Genomic DNA, 19,941 nt, shown 5'->3' on the forward strand with positions numbered 1-19,941 from the left:
ACAAGCTCCCTGTGTGTCTTTGGAGCCTCTCCGCCTCCTAGAACACAAGCTCCCTGTGTGTCTTTGGAGCCTCAGCTCCTGGAAGAGTGCCTGGCACATGGTAGACATTTAATAAATGCCTGAGTAAGGTAGATGTTGTTCATGTAAGATACCTAAGCCCACATTGAGAGTCTAAATGTGTTTTGCAGGGAGGCATTGATAATTATCTCTGCAGTCTTGTTCCCCTCTCTTCAAGGGAGACTTTGATTCCTGGAAAGGAGGAGGAGAAGGGGCCATAGGACTGGCTCTTCTGTTCTCATCTAAGAGAAGGTGTACTAGATTAGAATTATATCCACTTCCCATGCTAAATATTACTGGTATAGTGGTATGATGGTTGGTTTTGTTTTTAAATTTCAAGCCACTTTCTTGGTCACTATTCCTTAAAAGGGAGGGAGTAACCCCGAGTGTACACCCATAGGCTTGGCTCTTTCCCATCATATGGTAGTTACACAAAAGACCATCACAAATAGGGAATAGTGAATAAACCCATGTATCCATCAGATAGAAAACATTCATTTGAGTTCTATAGACTAGAATATGCCAGAAAATAGAGTGACTGAGTTCTTTAGATGGGAACAATATATCTCAGCTCAACGGAGAAGCGCCAGAATCACTCAAAGAGAAATTCTCCAAAGCCTTCAGGGTAGCAAGCTGGGAATCAGGAAAACATTAGGCAGTGGCTGCTCGGCATGTCTGCTACTTCTTTTGATTTTTCTCCACCGGTTTCTCTCCAAAAAGAGTCTGGAACCATATGTTTGTCTTGAAGCAGGAATGAAAGATGCCTCTCCCCTAGAGAGCTCTAGCACGGGATCCGTCCCTCACTCAGGCACATAGTATTGAGCCATCATTCTTTACAACAAAGAGGAGCCTTGCTTAAGCAGCAGCAACCAAAATGCCTCAGGCTAGAAACCCGGATGACACTTATTGATTGTCTAGTTAATCAAAGACTTCCATGGAAATGTTGAAAGTTCCCTCCAACGATGCAGATCATGAAGTATCCAGACCTGCCTAACTTGTGGGACTTTGCCCATGTCCACTTTTGCCACAGGAGGTCCATTCAATATGCTGGAGGCCTTCCTCCTACCATCTCAGGGGAGCCAATGGAGCTCTCTGGCTAGCCATTATTGTCCCTCACCATATGACTGACCCATCTCCTCTTCTTATCATACTGTTCCACAATGACATCTTTTGCTCTCACTCTTTGAAGTTCTTCTTGAGCTGCATGTGGCAGTGTCCTCACACCTACCACTTTCCTTTCTTTTGCCTTCTGTGATACTCATTTTTTAATTCTTAAAAGACTGATCATTCTGTTTCTATCTTCCATCTAGCATCACTAGTAAATATTACCATTAAAAAGATAGAGGTTTTGCTTTCATGGGATGCTTAGTGTTCATAAAGAAACCTTGAAATTCAGCACACTATCCTACATTTGTACAATTCTGGGCCCAAATCATTATCCATCCTTACTATCTGTCCCAGATATACACAGCTGTAACGTATTCATTCAAATGCGTCTTGTAATTTGGGCAATAGATATACTTCATCCACTTGGGCTGTCCTGTGTGGATGATCAGGTCTTACTCCTTTGAGTAATTACAAACGTCTTTCAGAGAACTTTGTAGTGTTCTGGGGCTTGATGTAATCCAGCACAATGTCACCCCTAAACAGGAGTATATACCTCTTCACCTTGGATTCTAATCTATCACAACAGAGAACATTTGAGCAAACATACATCTCCGTTTTCTCCCTCGCCTATTGTTTATAGTCAGAAAATCAATGAACAGGGTTATTTCTGTATTATGTCTTTCTATGAATCTTGAATGATGTTGATGCATGAATAAGAGACATCTTGTTATAAAAGAGACTGAAATGTGACATTTTGTCCTGGTGAATCAAATGCTTGTTCAACCAATAAACACAGTGGTATGTTAGATTTGCCACATCTTTCAGTTAATTGTAAAGTGGCAAATATATAACCTATTATTGAATTTCCCTTGCAAAAACTTGCTTGTTCTCTACTAATACCCTAAACAACTATCCCCTAGATTTATGTATAGCTGACCCTCGTAAAGATTTTGCATATATGGGAAGAATAGGTGCGTAGGTTGATGTATTCTTTCAGTTAGTTTTTAGGAATAGTAGTTAGATTATTAAGTATTTCTATGCCTTTGGTATCTTTCCCTCCTTCAGATAATTGGTACATAAAAGTCAAATGAAGCATGTTACAAATGAAGTTGCTTTAAAAAAAAGAAGCCGTCATTGAGATGAACATAACTAGAAAAGGAACTGAGCTGATCTTTGAGAGTATAAGGGGATATGGTAGGAGGCATGGGTCCTATGCTCTCTATGAGGACTACATTCCTCAGAAGGCTGTGTGTTTTTAAAGGTGCTGGGGAAAGCATCACAATGATTGAGATGTGTGGTTAGGGGAAACGGGTGGGGAGAGGGGTTAGCTAGGGAGAAGTGAAAAGAAAAACAGAAGTGGTGTTCTAAGCTCCAGTGATCATTCAGTTCCTATGAGAAGGAGAAGCAGCCACTCTATAGAATACTCTCCAGCCCCTATGTTGAGAGAAAACAACAATCCCTGGTTCCTGTGATGATGCCATGCTGTGAATGACAATATTTGTTTCTCTCTCTCCATTATGGAGACAGAACAGTTGATAGGGAATTGATGCCAATGCTACCTGGAAGACACATGAGAAGAAGTGAGTGTGGCTGTTTAATTCAATATCATGGATGTAACTGGCTACCCTGTTTTCTTTCAATGACTTTTACTGATAATTTGATATGTCACACTCTTTTGGTTTGTGAGCAAATAAATACATTGAATCAGGTTTTGAAGTAGGGATTGAATACCCACTGACCCAAAGTCACAACCCATTAAACTCAGAAAATGGCAAGAGTTTCTAGAGTCCTGTACAGGTACGATGGGGCCTATGCTACAGAAACTGGATAACCGATGAGTGACCCAAATGGTGCATTGGTATCCATGAAATAGTCAAAGAATCAGAGATGTGGTCTCTAGAGTGTGGAGAATGATCTTCAGCGGAGCATTTCTGCGAAGGCACAAATTGAACAATATGGAAGCATCTGCCCTCACCCCCATGAAATCAAATATTCATCTGTGTAGGAACTAGGACTCCTTCAACACTAGTGGTTCTGTTCACTCTACCCCTTCTCCACTCTCAGTCCTTTTTTTTCCATTTAGGAAGCAGTATTATGTAAGAGAAAAAAACCATCTCAATGGCCAGGAAGAAGATTGGAGGCTGGGACAATCAGACTAGAGAGGAGCTGAGCTTCTAAGGAAGCTGCCACTGGAGGAGCAAACCCTGGGCAATACGTAGGATGACCATACAGGACCCTGGCAGAGGGTGACCTACTTGAAGGCAACTGATCGTCTCATGACTTTAAAAAGACTTGGATACTGGTTATTTCTGTGTTTGACTGCATTAAAAACAAACTCCATATTCCTTCTGAGATTCCTTCTAATTTACCCTGTACATACTTCATATGGCACAAAGTTGGTTGCACATTGCCACCCCAATTAGACTGTGAGCTTCTTGAGGGCAGGATCTCTTTTTCCCTTTCTTTGTGTCCTCAATTTCACACAGTACATGGCCCATAGTAGGGACTTAATAAATACTAGTTGATTTGTTGACTTGACTTGTTAAATAAAACCTGTTCTATGATTGTTGCTTTGTAGACCTGAATGTTTGTAAGGGGAGCTGGTACTGCCAATAAGGGAGGGGTGGGAGCAGTGACCTCCAGATAAGTGAGTGACCCCCCCAAAACATACTGAGGTTTTTCACATCAGGAGCAGGCCACTGACTCCAAGGTTCCATAGGCAACAAATGAGAATTTTAGATTTGGGAAGACTCTAAGAGGTTATTTTATTCAACTCCATTTTGCAGATGAGAAAACTGAGCCACAGTGAGTCTGGATAACTTGCCTGAGTTACAAAGCAAATTAATGGGCTAGAACCCCAGCCTCCAGATGAAATTGACCTGATATTTTGGCATAGCTGAGATATCGCCTTAGAGAAATAGTACCTATGAGCAAAGACAAATTGGGGACATAATAAATCACAGAACCACCATTCCCTGGGAAAGCTACCCAGCCATTATTCAGGACAAAATGTTTACTCTTGGCCTGAATTACCCACAAAATGGAGGGTAAAGAAAGTAGGGTCTCTCTGACCTCTGAATTACCTGACTTGGCTTGATTCACTGCCCCAATTCCCTGGACTGCGGCCAGCCCTCCACTCCATGTTACATGGAAGAGCTCTACATGAAGACGTTATTAGAAACCGCTACACTTAAGAGGACGGCACCAAAAGTCAACTCTCTTTGGCATTTATGTGAAAATGGCTTGGAGCAGCTCGACGTCTCCTAGAAGCTGATGAGTGTTTTACGGTAATAGACTCCAGAAGTTCTCTGGGTGACGCATAATGATTGATCCTGAAAACGAACCCTGAAGAAATAAATTGATTCCTTTGAAGTGAGCGAACCATTAATTCTTGACCTTAAAATCTCTAAAATGTTTTCAAAGGAGTTGACCGAGCAGAAAGCATTTGGTATAGTTAGTGGAATTGAAATGTTTCCTTCCTTTATTTTCCTTCTGATCACACTGGTGCTCATTCATAAGCTTCAGAGATACAAAAAATAAAAAAAAAATTAAAACGTGGGCTGTGCTGCCTGACCTGCTTTCATCAAATGACTTATTCTAAATAAAGATGCAGTCCTAGAAGTTTGGAAAGTCAGGCTGGGAAGGGCCTTTGCCAGTATCTAATCCCAAACCCTCATTTTAGCAGGGAGACCCAGAAAAGGGAAGTGAGTTGCCCAAGGTCACATACGTGGAAAGTAGCAGAGACAGAAATCGAATTCAGGTCTGCTAAATCCAAATTCAGTCTCTTGGGCAGTAAGAGGAAGGGAAATGGTTCCTTCTTGACTCTGAATACAAATACATACAAACTCCTCATTTTGGCTTTGAAAGTCCTTCACAAACTGACTTTAGGCTGCACTTCTAGGTTTATTGCACAGTCCTCCTCTTCATATGTTCTACATTCTTGCCAAACTGGTCACTGTACATTTTTTTAATCTCCCATCTCCGAACCTTTGCATAGGCTGTGTCCTCTTCCGATGTATTCCTCCTTACCTGTAACTCATAGATTCCATAACTTTGTATAAAGCTCAACTCAAGAGGTATCATCTTTCATTTGCTAGCATCCTACCCTAAGAAATTACGTGGAATCTACTTTGTATCCATCCCATATTGACTTTTCAGTGTACATGTTCTTTTCACTCCTAACACGTAAATGACTATTGGTGGTGAGAAAAAAGAACTTGGCAACTGATTGAATGTTTGGGATGTTGTTGTGAGATGTGACCTTTGAATTCTCTAAGAAGCTTCGTGTGGACATTAAGTTTGGGGCACATACAGGATAAAAGTACAGATGTGTGTGCATGTGCATGTCTGCCTCTACTCTCTCCCCATCCCCCAGTTCACCTGCTGGCCTCAGTTTACCTTTGCCACAAAAACTCATCATTTCCAATTTCTCTTCTCAGCTTCCCATCCCTCGACCCCATAGGCAATCCCTTGACCCTAACCAGCTCTCTCTTATCTGGAGGGATTCTGGTTAGAATAACTCCACCTTACCCAAGGTTCAAATGTGCATTTGTGAACACCCTCATTTTGAGTGGGTCCAAAGGGACTTAAGTATAACTGGGTTCTTGATGTTAAGCATTGGAGATTCTTAAGAGAAAATCGCTCAGAGACTAGGACCTGAAGAGGGGATTCTTGGAGACCCCATGGAATGGGTTTGGGAGCCCTGGGATATTGACCCTTGGAGAGAGACCTAGAAAAAGCTCAAGGATTTTAGGGGAAATGACAAATGTAGGGGTCAGATATGGATCTCATTTTAGAGGTCATTTAGTTCGGTCAAGTCAATAAGCATTTATTCAGCACCTACCATGTACCAGGCACTAGGTTAAGTGCTGAAGATACAACAAAAGGCAAAAAACATTCCCTGGCTTCAAGAAGTCTGATTTAATCCAACCTCATCCATCATTTGACAGAAAAGGAAACAGAAGAGAAGTGAGAGCATGGCATAAAGGTAAGAGAACCACATTAAGAGTCAGAGGGACCTCTGTTCAAATCCCACCTTGGGCAAGTCATTTCATCTCTGTGGGTCTTGGTTTCACCATCTTCAAAATAAGGGGTTTAGACTCAGTGGTCTCTTAGATCCTTTCCTAGCTCTATGAAATTAGAACAAGATACAGCTAGGGACAGGAGCCCAGGTGACTCCAAATGCAGGCCTCTATCCCCTGCCAGAAGTGGCCATATATCCAGAGCAGCAGACAAGCTAGTTCAGAGAAATCATCCGATGGGAACCCCCCATCAACAACAAGGCCACGTTCCAAAGCTGAGAGCTGAGCTGGCCTCCAGGCAGAAAAGGACCTAGCTTCATCAGGGCCCTGAAGAAGGGGCCTGAGGGAAGTAACAGAGAAGACCCAGAAATTGTCTTGCAACTTGGAAATTGTGATACAATAGGTGAATGTAATAGAGTATTTTTATGAAGTAAGAAGTTAGAGGGATTCAGAGAAACTTGGGAAGACTTATATGAACTGATGCAAGACGAATTAGGTAGAATCAGGAAAAAATATGCACAATAACTACACCAAAGCAAACCAAAATAATAATGAAGTTGAACTCAGGGTAATTAAAATGATTAACCTTGGCCCTGGAAAAGAGGTGAAGAAATACACTTCCCTCTTTCCATTGGAAGGTGGGGAACTAAGGGTATAGAATGTAGCATATGTTGTCAAATGCATTGGATGGGTTGGCTGGTTCTGTTTGACTTTTTTCTTTGTTGCAAGGGAACTCTTCTTGAGTAAGGTGTGGGAGAATGTGGAGGGGCACCAGCTGGAAATTACTGATTGATATACATACATACATGCATATATATACACACACATATATACACATATGTATATGTACACACACACACACACACACACACACACACATATATATACACATCAATTAAATTTGAAAAAATAGTTTAGCAGACTGGGAATAGTAGGTAAGTGTGAACTACCAAGAAAGAACAATGACTGAAAAGATTGTGTGTATTATGGAGAGAACAGGTCTGCCTGGGCTATAACACATAAGAGCCCCTAAATCATCACAAGAGCAACTAATGATGGCTGACATTCATATGGTGTTTTCAGGTTTTCCAAGCATTTTACATACATTATCTCATTTTATCCTTATAGCAACCATGAGAGAGGGAGGTAGTATTATCATCCCCATTATATAAATGAAGAAACTGAGGCTCAGAGAGGTTAATTGATTTGCTTAGGCTCACATAGCTTGTAGTTATCGGAGACTGGATTCAAACTCAGGTCTTCCTGACTCTAGGACCAGCATTCCTGAAGAAAAATGATTAGGCCATGGCACACTAACAGATGATAGGAGATGGGGTACTTATCTATTCTGCAAATAAATGCTCTCCCTTCTGTATGTGTACTTTTAAATGACTGACAGTATGTGTTGTACAGCAGAAGACAATCACTGAACACGTGAGAAGGAAGGTCATTAGTCTGGGAACAGCAGAGTCCTTGGCTCACCAAAGCGCAGCCCAAAAAAGCTAGCATGATGTGAGGTTGCATTAACACAGGCCTGCCATCCAGAAGGAGGGAGATGCTAGATAGCCCCACTGTACTCTATCCTGGTCTGGCCACAGCTAGTGCATCATAGTCAGCTCCATGTACCACATTTTAAGGAAGGGTATTGACAAACTGGAAGGAGTCCAAAGAAGTTGGGCCATGATGGTAAGGGGATGTGAAATTAGAAAATCATTGAAGATGCTTAGCTGGGGGAAGGGGGTGCAACATGATGACTGTCTCCAAATACGTGAAAGAGACAGTAGACTTGTTTTGCTTGGCCGTTGGGGGCTGTCATGGATATTAGAAGCAATGCATCCAAGTTTCCAAGTGGCACATTTAGGCTCAACATGAAGAATAAATGAATGAATGAACAAATGAATAAAATGTATTTATAAAATGTTCACTATTTTCCAAGCACTGTGCTAACCACTGAGCATACTGATATGAAATAGAAATAATATGGATCTTTAGGGAATCTACATTCTGTTAGGATGAGACAATACATACAGAAGAGTAGTTACTAAGCAGGGGTGTTTTGGTCTGGTAAGTCCAGGGAAGTGGATGGTAAATGGAATTTTAGGAGAGTTGATGAACCCACTCCTTCCATAGTAATGACTGTATTGATTGCCTATGTTTCCCAAAGCAAGAGGAAGTGTTGGGGGGTGGGGCAAGGGAGAATATGCATGAAGAAGCAAGATGGATGACCGGATAGGTGAAGCATCATAAAGAATGATCTTGTCTAGAGTAGGCTAGATACAGTGATCTATGTGAATTTGTATTTACCCTCTCACCAATTAGGACATCTCAGTCCCAAGACAGAGAATTTGAAAGCTGAGTTGAGCCAGTCCCAGGGTATGGTCTCTGGAGGTCCAGAGGTCTGATAGTCTGAGAGTACAGCATCAGGGAGGATGGCTAGAAGGCATTTGGGGCGGGGGGTGGAGATGGCAGTATGGATATGAAGTATAGTCCAAAAAAAAACCTCCTGATAATTAAGGTTATCCAAAAATGGAATTGGTTGTCCTTGTGAGCGTCATTTTCATAAAGCTTTAATAAAGATAAGAAAATAAGCACATGAAAAGTTAACTATTGATGTCTTCTTGGCCTTCTTTTTTGGATAGTAATAGCATCCATCATATTTTCTAGTATTTTCATATCTTCCTCACCCTGAGATCTAAAATACTAAATACTTTTTTAAAAATTATTTCTTTTTAACATTCTTTAAAAATATTTTGAGTTCCAAATTGTCTCCCTCCCTCCAGCTCCTCCCTCACCCATTGAGAAGGCAAGCAATATGATTTCAGTTATACATGTAAAATCACGGAAAACATATTTCCACATCAGTCATGTTGCCAAAACAAAGAAGAAAAAAAGAAAGTGAAAAAATTATACTTAAATTTGGACTCAGAGTTTATCAGTTCTCTCTCTGGAGGTAGGTAGCATTTTCCCTCATGAGTCCATAGGAATTGTCTTAGATCATCGTATTGATCAGAGTAGCTAAGTTTTTCACAGTTGATATCATTACAACATTTTTGTTACTGTGCACATTGATTGCCTGGTTCTTCTCACTTCACTTTGCATCAGTTCGTATAAGTCATCCCAGGTTTTTCTGAAACCATCCTTCTGATCTTTTCTTATAGCACAATAGGTATTCCATCACAATCATATACCACAAGTTGTTCAGCCATTCACCAAACTAAGGACACAGCTCTTCATTTCCATTTCTTTGCCTCTACAAAAATAGCTGCTATAAATATTTTTATATAAATAGGTCCTTTCCCTTTTTCTTTGGCTTTTGACTTTCAAGATCATTCTGACTCCTATACGGATTTGCTAGGACTCAGGAAGGCCTGAATTCAAATCAGCCATAGACATTTACTGGCTGTGTATTCAGTATGGGCCTCAATTTCTTCATCTATAAAATGAAGATGTTGGGTTTCATGACCTCTAAGGTCCCTTCCAGCTCTGTTTCTATGATCTTATGTAATATCTGATCTAGCCACCATGGGAATTAAAAACATTTAAGAAACATAATTTCTGGGTAATTTAACTATTTTATTAATAAGGCCAGCACATTTACTAATAAAAGGATGGTCATTTGGCCCTCTCTCTTAGACCAAAGACAGTCATGATGGTGGGCTCACAGTTTACATACCCTTCGAAGAGTAGATGTTCCTCAGGGTGGGAATCAACCCTGATTGGTTAACAGTTAATGAGAGAACTGAACATTACAATGAGAGGCTGACAGTGACGTCATGTCACCCTTGGACCGAGAGACCATCTCTATACTCAGACAACCCTAGCCTTGGGTAATCTATTCAAATAATTTATGCCCCATCCAAGTCCGAGCAGAACACAATGGCTCTTCCACCTAGGTGGAGTCTGAACAAAAAAGTCAGTCCAATCTCATTATCAGCAATGTGCTTCAAGAAACTGAACTTTTTAAAATCAGGACTTTAGAAAAAGGGGGAAACTCTGGGTCTCCTCAAATCATTGGTTATTGATAACCATTTCTCTCAACACTCTTCCTGACTTGATCTTCTAAAGGGGCATTTCTGCTTTCTAGTGCAGCACACAAAGTGTTAGAGTCCTAATATGCTTTCACTGTCACTGATGGTAAAAACAGATTATTGTAAAATGAAGGGAGAGCAGTGATTTGAGTTGAGCTGTAGGAATATAGGACAAGAGTTGACAGCTTCACCCCACTCTCTCCAGTCTCGCTACTGTATGCCTATAGTGTGCACATAGGGCACATAGGCATACTTCTAGTATGTATTGATGGGTAATCACGGAAGTTGAAAGGAATTTATTCACCCTATGCCAAATGTCATGTGGGTCTGGGGGAAAGTTAGCACTGTGGGGATAAAAATTATCCAACCTACCATAAGAGAAACTGAGGCTGAGCTCTGAGCCAATGACACTTTATTAAGGGGCTCATGGTCCTCTCTAATGAAGTGGACCTCAGATCTTCCTCATGAAATGATTGCCCTTCCTTCAAGGGCCCTATTTTTATAGGGTTAGATATGTAAACATTCAAAAACAGTTATATAGAATAATTCCATTGGTTGACTTACGACGTATAGGCTAAAATAAGCAAAATAACATATCAGTAGGGTCACGAGTTGGGCAAAGCAAGGGATATCTCCACTGACTAGGTGGTCATAAGGTCAGAAGATGGTTATAAGATGGGCACTTGCTCATGTTGGACAAGAGAGAATGGTATGAAGGCACGAAAATAATTTTGGGGGACTTTCCGTGTGGTTGAGTCACCTCTGCCACACTGGGCTTGATCACCATGATAAGGAAAAACAAGGATGGAGGGCCTCCAGCCAGCTTCCCATGATTATGCAAGTGATCTTACTATCTGCAGCTCACAGCTCTGGGACCAAATGTCCAGAACTTATAATCATATGAAATTGATTGGTACTGATTGGAATAGAGGAAGGGGTCCTCAATGAACCAGCTTCCTTAGCATTCAAGGGGAAACAAATCAGTTCAAAATACAGATATGTATTAAGGAACTCTTGTATATTGTTGGAAGGATATGACTGCAAACCAACTCAATGACAGTTGAGATATCCTAGAGGCTATGGGCTAGATTAAAAAAAAAAAAGGCTGTCAGCCCTCCTCTGCAGAAAACATCTGCAATTCAGTGGAGAACCGGTACCCAAAAGTAGCAGCCCAGAAAGCTCTCCAGCATGAGACATCGGCAGCTCTGCAGAGGATTGAGGAGAGCTTCACAGGGAGCAAGGTGTTTGAACTGGGAAACAGCTGAAGTTCAATTTTTATAGAGTTTGTATTCTTACTCCTATGAATGGCATAGCAAGTTGGGGCAGAATGTACTCCTATGCGCACGGGAGGATTTCCTTTGCAATGTACCTTGATGTTTTGATTAAACAGCTTTGCTCTGTGTTCATTTATCTTCCGGATAATCTCACTTTTAGGAGAAGAGGAAGAAAAAGAAGAAGGAGGAGGAGGAGGAGGAGGAGGAGGAGAAGGAGGAAGAGGAGGAAGATGACAATGATGATGACAATGACGATGACGATAATGGCTCCTGAACAGATGCTTAAACCAAACCCGATTGCCCCAAACCTAGATGTAGCTTTTAGGAGGCACATGCTTAGGAGGAGCCCAGGCTACAAACACTGTGAAATCTGTTCCATTTTGTATCTATTTGTTGTCTTCTCGCCAGTTTTATTTAAGAATGCTCTCAAGATGATGCATCTTATTTGAGTGTCACACTATGTGTTCTGTAGATTTGTTACCTTTGCCTACACTACTTTTCAATCTTTTAGGAGGTGATGCTGCTCATAAGCTTCCACTGTTCTCTTGAAAAGCGTTTGACAAACAAGGTTATACTCTTTGCTAGGGTTGCCCTTGGCTTTCATCTCTCTCTGCTTAGCAAGGAGATCGAGTGTTTGCTGGCGAAGGCGATTTCTAAACACTTTTGGCAGATGTTTTACATCAGCTAAACTTCTGCAGGAAATAGACATAATCAAGGTCAATATCTTCTCCTTTTTTCCATTTTCCAGTGTAAGAACATCATGCAATATGAATTTTTTTAGGGGTTTTAAATTGTCTTTATTAATAGTGTGTGTTTTAATGTCACCTTCATTTCTGAACATATCCTTCCCTCTTCTCCATTTATTCTTCAAAACATAGGAAAAAAAACAAATAAAAAACCAGATCAGCACATCAATAAAGTCTGACAGTATATGCATTTTCCCACATTCATAGCTCCCCCATTTTACAGATGAGGAAACTGAGGCAGGCAGAGGTTAAGTGATTTACCTGGGTTCAGTAAGTGGATTGGAACTCAGGTCTTCTGCCTCCAGGTCCCGTGTATTCTCCACTCTGCACCCTGATCAATTCCATGACCACTTGGTGACTTCAAGAGACCAACGATCAGACATGGATCATGTATTGTTGTTGTTGTTTACTTGACTGCAATTCATTAATTAGAAGCAAGGGCTTTGTGTAGTTGAAGAAAGAGAGTATCTGCGTATTTCCTTTTTGGACATGAATAACTGCATCTTACAAACTGGCCTCCAGTTTATTTTATCTTATTTTAATTTTCCAGTCAAAATAAAGAGTCCCATTTTCCCTTGTCTTGGTTCTTAGGCCCTCTTCACATTCTGACCTTGCCTCGGGATAGATAAAACAGTTCTAGTTCTGGTTAATAATGATAAAGTTCTCCATCAAGGCTAAAATGCAGATTAGCCAAGATTAGCTAATCTAATGCAAAGAGAAAGTAGCTGAGGGATAGCAAAGATTCCTCTAAACCCAGAGGCCTTTGGGGGAAGGGCTGCCCAAGGAGTCCCGTGCTCATATGCACGTTTCCTGGGTGATTACTGCATTTCTCTCCCATGCTTTCTGGGCTGCTACTTTTGCGTACTGGTTCTCCACTGAATTGCAGATGTTTTGCTGATGTTTTCTGCAGGGGCGGGTTGACAGCTCTTTTTTTTTTTTAATCTAGCCCATACCCTCTAGGATATCTCAACTGTCACTGAGTTGGTTTGCCGTCATATCCTTCCAACAATATACAAGAGTTCCATGCCCCTTTATTAACACTTCTGCTGGTTTGACTGGGATCTGAACATTTCTAGCTTTTTTAGAGCGTCAGGGGAAGAATCAGCAGGCACTGAGAGAAATGCAATAATCACCCAGGAAACCAAAAACACACAGAAGAAAACAAAGAAATTCGGAAGGGGAACATCAGAACAGTTTCTTTACTGCTGTACTAAATTGAATTTACACTTAACTGTACATAACAAGTTCACTGTTTCATATACAATTGCCTTTTTTTGTGCCTCTTTTTACATCGAAATGTTCATGTTTATTGATTGTTAAGTTCATAATAAAAAAGAAAAATAACTCACTCATTCAAAGGATATTAGAGGCTATCTCATCCCAGCCCCTCATTTCATTTTACTTTATTTTGACTTTGTAACCAATAAGAATGGTCAAGCAATACAGATTTCTATGTTGACTGTATCCAAAAATGGGTGTCTCATTCTGCATCTCTAGTCTATCAACTATCCATCAAAAGCTGGGTTGCCTCCTCATTTTACAGATGAGGAAACTGAGGCTTATTTATTCCATACAGAGAACATTTGCTTCTGGCTGTCTCTCACTCCTGGAACATTCTTCCACCTCAACTCTACCTACTGACTTAGGTGACTTCCTAGAAGTCCTAACTAAAATCCCATCTTTTGCAGGAAGCCCTTCCCAGCTGCTCTTAATTCCAGTGATTACCCTCTCTTCATTATTTCCTTTGTATCTTGTATACAGCTTGCTTGCATATACTTACCAGCATGTTGTCTCCATGTTAAACTGTGAGCTTGAGGTCCGGGACTGTCTGCCTCTTTTTCTATCCTCAGCCCTTAGCACAATGCCTGGCACATAGTAGGTGCTTAATAAATGTTTATCAATGGATTGAGTGATTACAGTCTAACTCGGTTGCCTGAGAAAGCAGACAAGTTGGGCGTGGTAAAATATTCGCCTTTGTGCCCCAAATTAGGAGGAACACAGAAGAGTTCATAGAGCCTCCTGGGTCTCCTTCTTCTCAGTCCCTCAGTGGTGACAGGGCTTTAACCTTGAGGGTGGTCTTGCTTTCTGGAAATAACCCTAATGTCCCTCATGCCACCTCTATTCTCTTCTCATCCTACTTTGCCCAGACTTTGGTATCAACACCATTCAGTTATGGGCCAGCTACTGTGTCCTGTCTTTTTGTCTCTTTCTTCACAAACTTGTCCCACTTGACTCTAACTTAGGCAACGTTAGCTCAGTTAGGGGAACAATCACTACCCTTACCGGGCAGGGAGGCGTGACACATGGCTTCCAGTCCTGGCTCTGTCACTGACTAGCTGCATTGACCTTGAGAAATTGATCGAACTTCTCTGGGCCTCAGTTTATTCATCTATAAAATGAGGAGGTAACCCAATTCTTAAGAGAGAGAGAGGTTAATAAGGTCAGGATGCATACTGAGACTTTTTTTTTTATTATAGCCAATGTGGGAATTTGTTTTGCTTGGTGTTGCACATTTGTTAAAATAAAATAAAATAAAATGGAGGGTCAAAAGTAGATGATGCCTAATACTTTTTTTTTTTAAGCTCTCTGACATTCTGGAACTCAGACTAACTGAAGATTATTCCTGTAAATCCCTCTAATGCAAAAAACTGAATGAGTTTACGCTTAATTTTGGTCTCTCTCTAGCTGTGTGACCTTGGTTAAATTATCTACCCTCTCTGAACCTCAATTTTCTTAATCTATGAAATAAGGAGATTGGACTAGATAATTTCCAGGAAACCATCCCCCTTCCCCCATTCCTATGACCCCATGGTCGCTTCCTGTCCCAACAGTTCATTGTTCCAGGGCTCCTCACTTTGGTATCAAACAAATTCCACTGTATAGATACTGTCAGAATTCACCACTCTCTTCTCTGCCTCCTCCACACTCCCCTCTAGGTAAATGCAGCCAATTTCCTGAACCTTGGAGACTTCTGCCCTAGAAAGATAAGGAGCCTGTGGTGGAGGCAGTTTAGTCTTAGAACCACCAAGAGCAGAATGGCAGAGTCCTTGGATGGGGGGAGCTTTTTTCTAATTTACCCATTCCCCAGATTTGGGTCTCTTCCTTGCCTAACCCTCTGATAGACCCATTCCTTCCCCTTACCTGGGGCTTACCTGTGGAATCTCTGACCTGTGGCCTAGGTGCACCTTCAGGTAGTACCAGGTGTCCCTTTGTTGGTCTGGGTCTGTGATGCCTTGGTGTGGGGAGCACTGGCGTCATGTGGCCGTGCCAACTGTCCTTCAAATGATAATGTCCCAGAGTGGCCTGGGAAGAGAAGAGGCCTGACTAGTAGACTGGAACCTAGGTCTTGGATACTGTAAAGTCCTTCAAGCATCATTGAGAAGCCATAATGCATTTTCGTTTTTTTAGGGGTGGGGGTCTATGTTGGAGATTGTGTCTATATAGTCTGGGTATGGAAACTCCCTCAACATGTCACCTTTAACTTAGAGTCCCAGAGAATTGTCCAGGGGCATTACAGGATGAGTGATCTGCCCAGGGTCACACAGCCAGTCTGTGTCAGATGTAGGATTTGAATTCAGCTCTTCCCGTCTCCAAGCCTGGCACTGTATCTGCCTCAGTAAGCTGACCTTCAGAGGCAATGGTATTTACAATCAATTAGCTTCTCTCTCTACTCTTTACATAGACCTCTATTTATCAGTAAATCAAGCAAGAAGAATTTATTAAGCACCTCTTAGGTGCCAGGTATCATGCTGGGTGCTTAACATATAGAGACAAATACTAAGCAGTCCCTGCCCTCGAGGAGCTTACATTCTATGAGGGAAACAATATGTACATATATAAATATATACAAAATATAAGGAAAATTAATACAAGGTAACATGGGTGGTGGGAGGAAGCACTATTAACTTTGTTGTTCAGTTGTGTCTGACTCTCCATGACCCTATTTGTCGTTTTCCTGGCAAAGATATTGGAGTGGTTTGCCATTTCACTTCTCCAGTTCATTTTACAGATGAGGAAACTGTGGCAAACAGAGTTGTGACTTGCCCAAGGTCACACAGCTAGTAAGTGTTTGAGGCTAAATTTGAACTCAGGAAGATGAGTCTTCCTGACTTCAGGCCCAGAGACACCTAGCTACCCCAAGTAGGTGCTTAATAAGTATTTATTGACTGTCTGACTTATTGTTCTGTCCATCTAACTGAATTCAATAATCTGGTCAATAGGTAGTCTTCATCCACTTGGTGTTTATTATGTAGATGGTAAGGCTAAAGCCTTAGAGCTGTCACAGATTTTGCTTAGGAGGCTATAACTGCATAGAGGCAGTTGACTCAAGAATGACTCCCATAAGGCAAAGAACTAAAATGTGCTTATGAATTAGGGAAAAGCTGAGCAAGTTATGGTTTATGAATGCCGTAGAATACTATTGTACTTCAAGAAATGATGAAGGGGATGGTTTCAGAAAAACTTGGATAGATTTGTGTGAACTGACACAGAGTGAAATGAGAAGAAGCAGGACAATAATAGACTATGCCAGGAGTATCATGAAATGAACAATTCTGAAACTCTTAAGAGCTGTTATCAACACTATGATAAACCATGATTCCAAAGGACTGATGATAAAGAGTGCTGCCCACCTCAAGCCAGGGAAATGATAGACTAATTGGCAGAATGAGAAGAATGTTTTTGGATGAAACCAATATGGGAATTTGCTACACTTGACTAAACATATTTGTTACAAAGTTTTTTCTTTTTTTCTTTCTCAGTTGGGAAGAGGACAGCCTGGTTCATTTTTAAAAAATTAATTAAAAAAGCAAAATTCATAAAGAAAAAATGACTTGCATATCAATAATCAATTATTTCCTTTTTCTTAATATATAATCACTTTCATTTAAACATTTTGATTCATTCCTCCCCATATGCAGTGACTACTGATTATTTTCTCAAACAAAATATTCAAGATACATAAATACGAAGTCTAGTGTTATTTGGTCTTTGACTTCTCTCTTTTCTTATTCCTGGTCTATATTTTTAACACTTTTTTGAAATACTCATCTAGTCTCATGTTTGCATTGAAATCACTGAGGATCAAAGTCTCCATTGATTCAACTGGCAGAGTGCTATTGAATACTTTCTAAAATTTTTCTACCCTTCGTTCTCTGTAACAGATGAAGTATTTATTCATGAGCTCCATGATCCAAGATGGCCAAAAGTCCTGTCAAGTGAGATTTTTTGTTACTTTTGGACACAATTAAGCCAACTCTGCCAATTCCTTTTTGGCATCTGCAAGGAGAAACTGTGGGCCATCCCTCCATTGAACTGCAATTCTTTCTTCTTCATCATCTATAGCAAGCATGTTAAGATTGATACCATTTATTTTCTCCAGTCAATCAGTCAATAAGATTTTATGAAATGCTTACTCTGTTCCAGGCACTGAGCCAAGTACTGAACATACAAAGTAAGGGGGAAAAAAGTCTCTGCTTTCAAGGAGTGCATGTTCTAATGATGGAGAAAACATGAATATCTGGGTTCATCTAAGAAACGAAGGTAATTTGGAAGGCAGAAGGCATTAGCAGGTGAAAAGACTGGGAAAGAATTAGAGAAAGATGGTATTTGAATTGAATCTTAAAAGAAGCTGGTGGGGGCAGCTAGGTGGCACAGTGGATAGAGCACAGGTCTTGAAGTCAGGAGGACCTGAGTTCAAATCTGGCCTCAGACCAAATGCCTGACACTTAGTAGCTGTGTCACCCTGAACAAGTCACTTAACCCCAGTTGCCTAAAAAATAAATAAAATTAAAAATTAAAAAAAAAAGAAGCTGGAAGAACTAAGAGGAAGAGGTAAGGAGGCAGTCAGGTCAAAGGCACAGACATGGGAGATGGCAGGTGGAGTGTCACTTGCAAGGAATTTCAAGCAGGCCAGTGTAGTTGAATCATGAGTTCATGAGAGGGAGTCAGGAAAAGTAGGACTGTCCACTCACAAGTAACGGTTAATACAATGGGACAAGGAGCTCACATTTTGAGTAGCGACAATGACGTTGAAATCTATAGATGGTCCAAAAATAGTTTGCTTCTTAATATCATCTGCTCCCCTTTCCACCTCTTTGCCTCCATCACTGCAAAAACAGATGGGATATGCAGAAGAGGAGGGCCATTTTGTGCTTTCTTTGGTTTCATGGTTGGCAATTGCCAAAGTGGTCAGTGTTGTTCAGCCATTTTCAGTCATGTCCAACTCTTCAAGAGTCTGGATTTGAACTTAGGTCTTCCAGACTCCAGGCCCAGCACTCCATCTACTGAGCCACGTAGCTAGCTAGCATTGTCTCCTCCCGCTTTGCTGCTCTCTTCTCTGAAGGACTTATCCTTTGTAGACTAATCATTAGAGAAGGTGCCATCCTGGCCTTGTGGGAACTATGGAAGTCCCTGTGTCTGCTTCATTTGGTCATCGCAACGCTCCTAAAAACAGCATTGCTAAAACATTATAAAGTTTGTAAACGATATTTACTTATTTTATCTCATTAGTTCCTAACAACCACCCTGGGAGGGAGGAGCTGTTATTGGCTTTGTTTTACAAATGAAGAAACTGAGGCTGAGAGAGGTTAGGGGGACTTGCTCTGGGCCCTAAGCTACCAGGCAAATCACTTCACCTCTGCCTCTGTTTCTCCATCTGTAAACTGGGGCAACTAGGTGACGCTGTGGAGAGAGCGCCAGACCTGAGGTCAGGAAGACTCATCTTCTTGAGAACAAATTGGGCCTCAGATACTTACTAGCTGTGTGACCTCGGGCAAGTCACTTCACCCTGTTTGCTCCCTCATCTGTCAAATGAGCTGGAGAAGGAAATGGTAAACCACCCCAGGGTCTTTGCCAAGAAAACCGCATACAGGGCCATAAAGAGGTGGACATGACTGAAAGACTTAACAATAATGGCTGGAAAAGTCAGCATCTTTCAGCCATACTGGTGAAGAATTCTCCAAACTTTGCAAGGCCGGCTTATAGAAGCCATATCTACAGTTCATCATTGGTTAGCCCTACTCAGCGACTGCCCAGCTGGCTAAGACCTGCCAGAGACATGTTCTGCTAGGGTAACCTTGGAGAGCCTAGGGCTAGTCTACCCCACGATGAGGCATTAGTGTAGGACTTCAGTGAAGGTTAAAATATTTACTTGTGATTTTAGAATAAATTTGAAAGGATACAAGAGTAGAAAAAAGCCATATCCATATATGTATGTGTATGCACATATACGTATATATGTAAACCCTAGAAAACATCCATTTATGAAGAGCAAGCATATTTTTTTCTGCTGGGAAGAATGTTTCCTTCTTTCTCTGACCCTTTCTCTTCTCTCTCTCTCTCCCTGCCTCAGCGCTTAAAAAAGAGCAAATAATGAGCAGTGAGGGGCAGCCCCTTTCAAGATTTGGACATCTTCCATCTGTAGCTCTAAAACCATTTGAGAAGCTTAAAGTCCAAAGGTCTGGCCGAACCAAAGCCATAAAGCAGGGCTACGTTTTTTTGCGACTTGCAAATACTTTCTTGTCGAACATAAAGAAAGGAGATTCCCGTGCTGACACATGACTGTGATTCCTTCCCAGAAGAGGTCATTTCTTCTACTAACAAGCTTGGAACACATCCAGAAACGAAATCATTTCTTCAACTGAATTAAACCTTGAAATGTTACAACAAAATCACATCAAGAGCCCCAAAGCTGTCAGGGCTCCCAGAT

This window comes from Vombatus ursinus, unplaced genomic scaffold (assembly GCF_900497805.2).
Source record: "Vombatus ursinus unplaced genomic scaffold, bare-nosed wombat genome assembly UNPS02014810.1, whole genome shotgun sequence".
Taxonomy (NCBI): Eukaryota; Metazoa; Chordata; class Mammalia; order Diprotodontia; family Vombatidae; genus Vombatus; species Vombatus ursinus.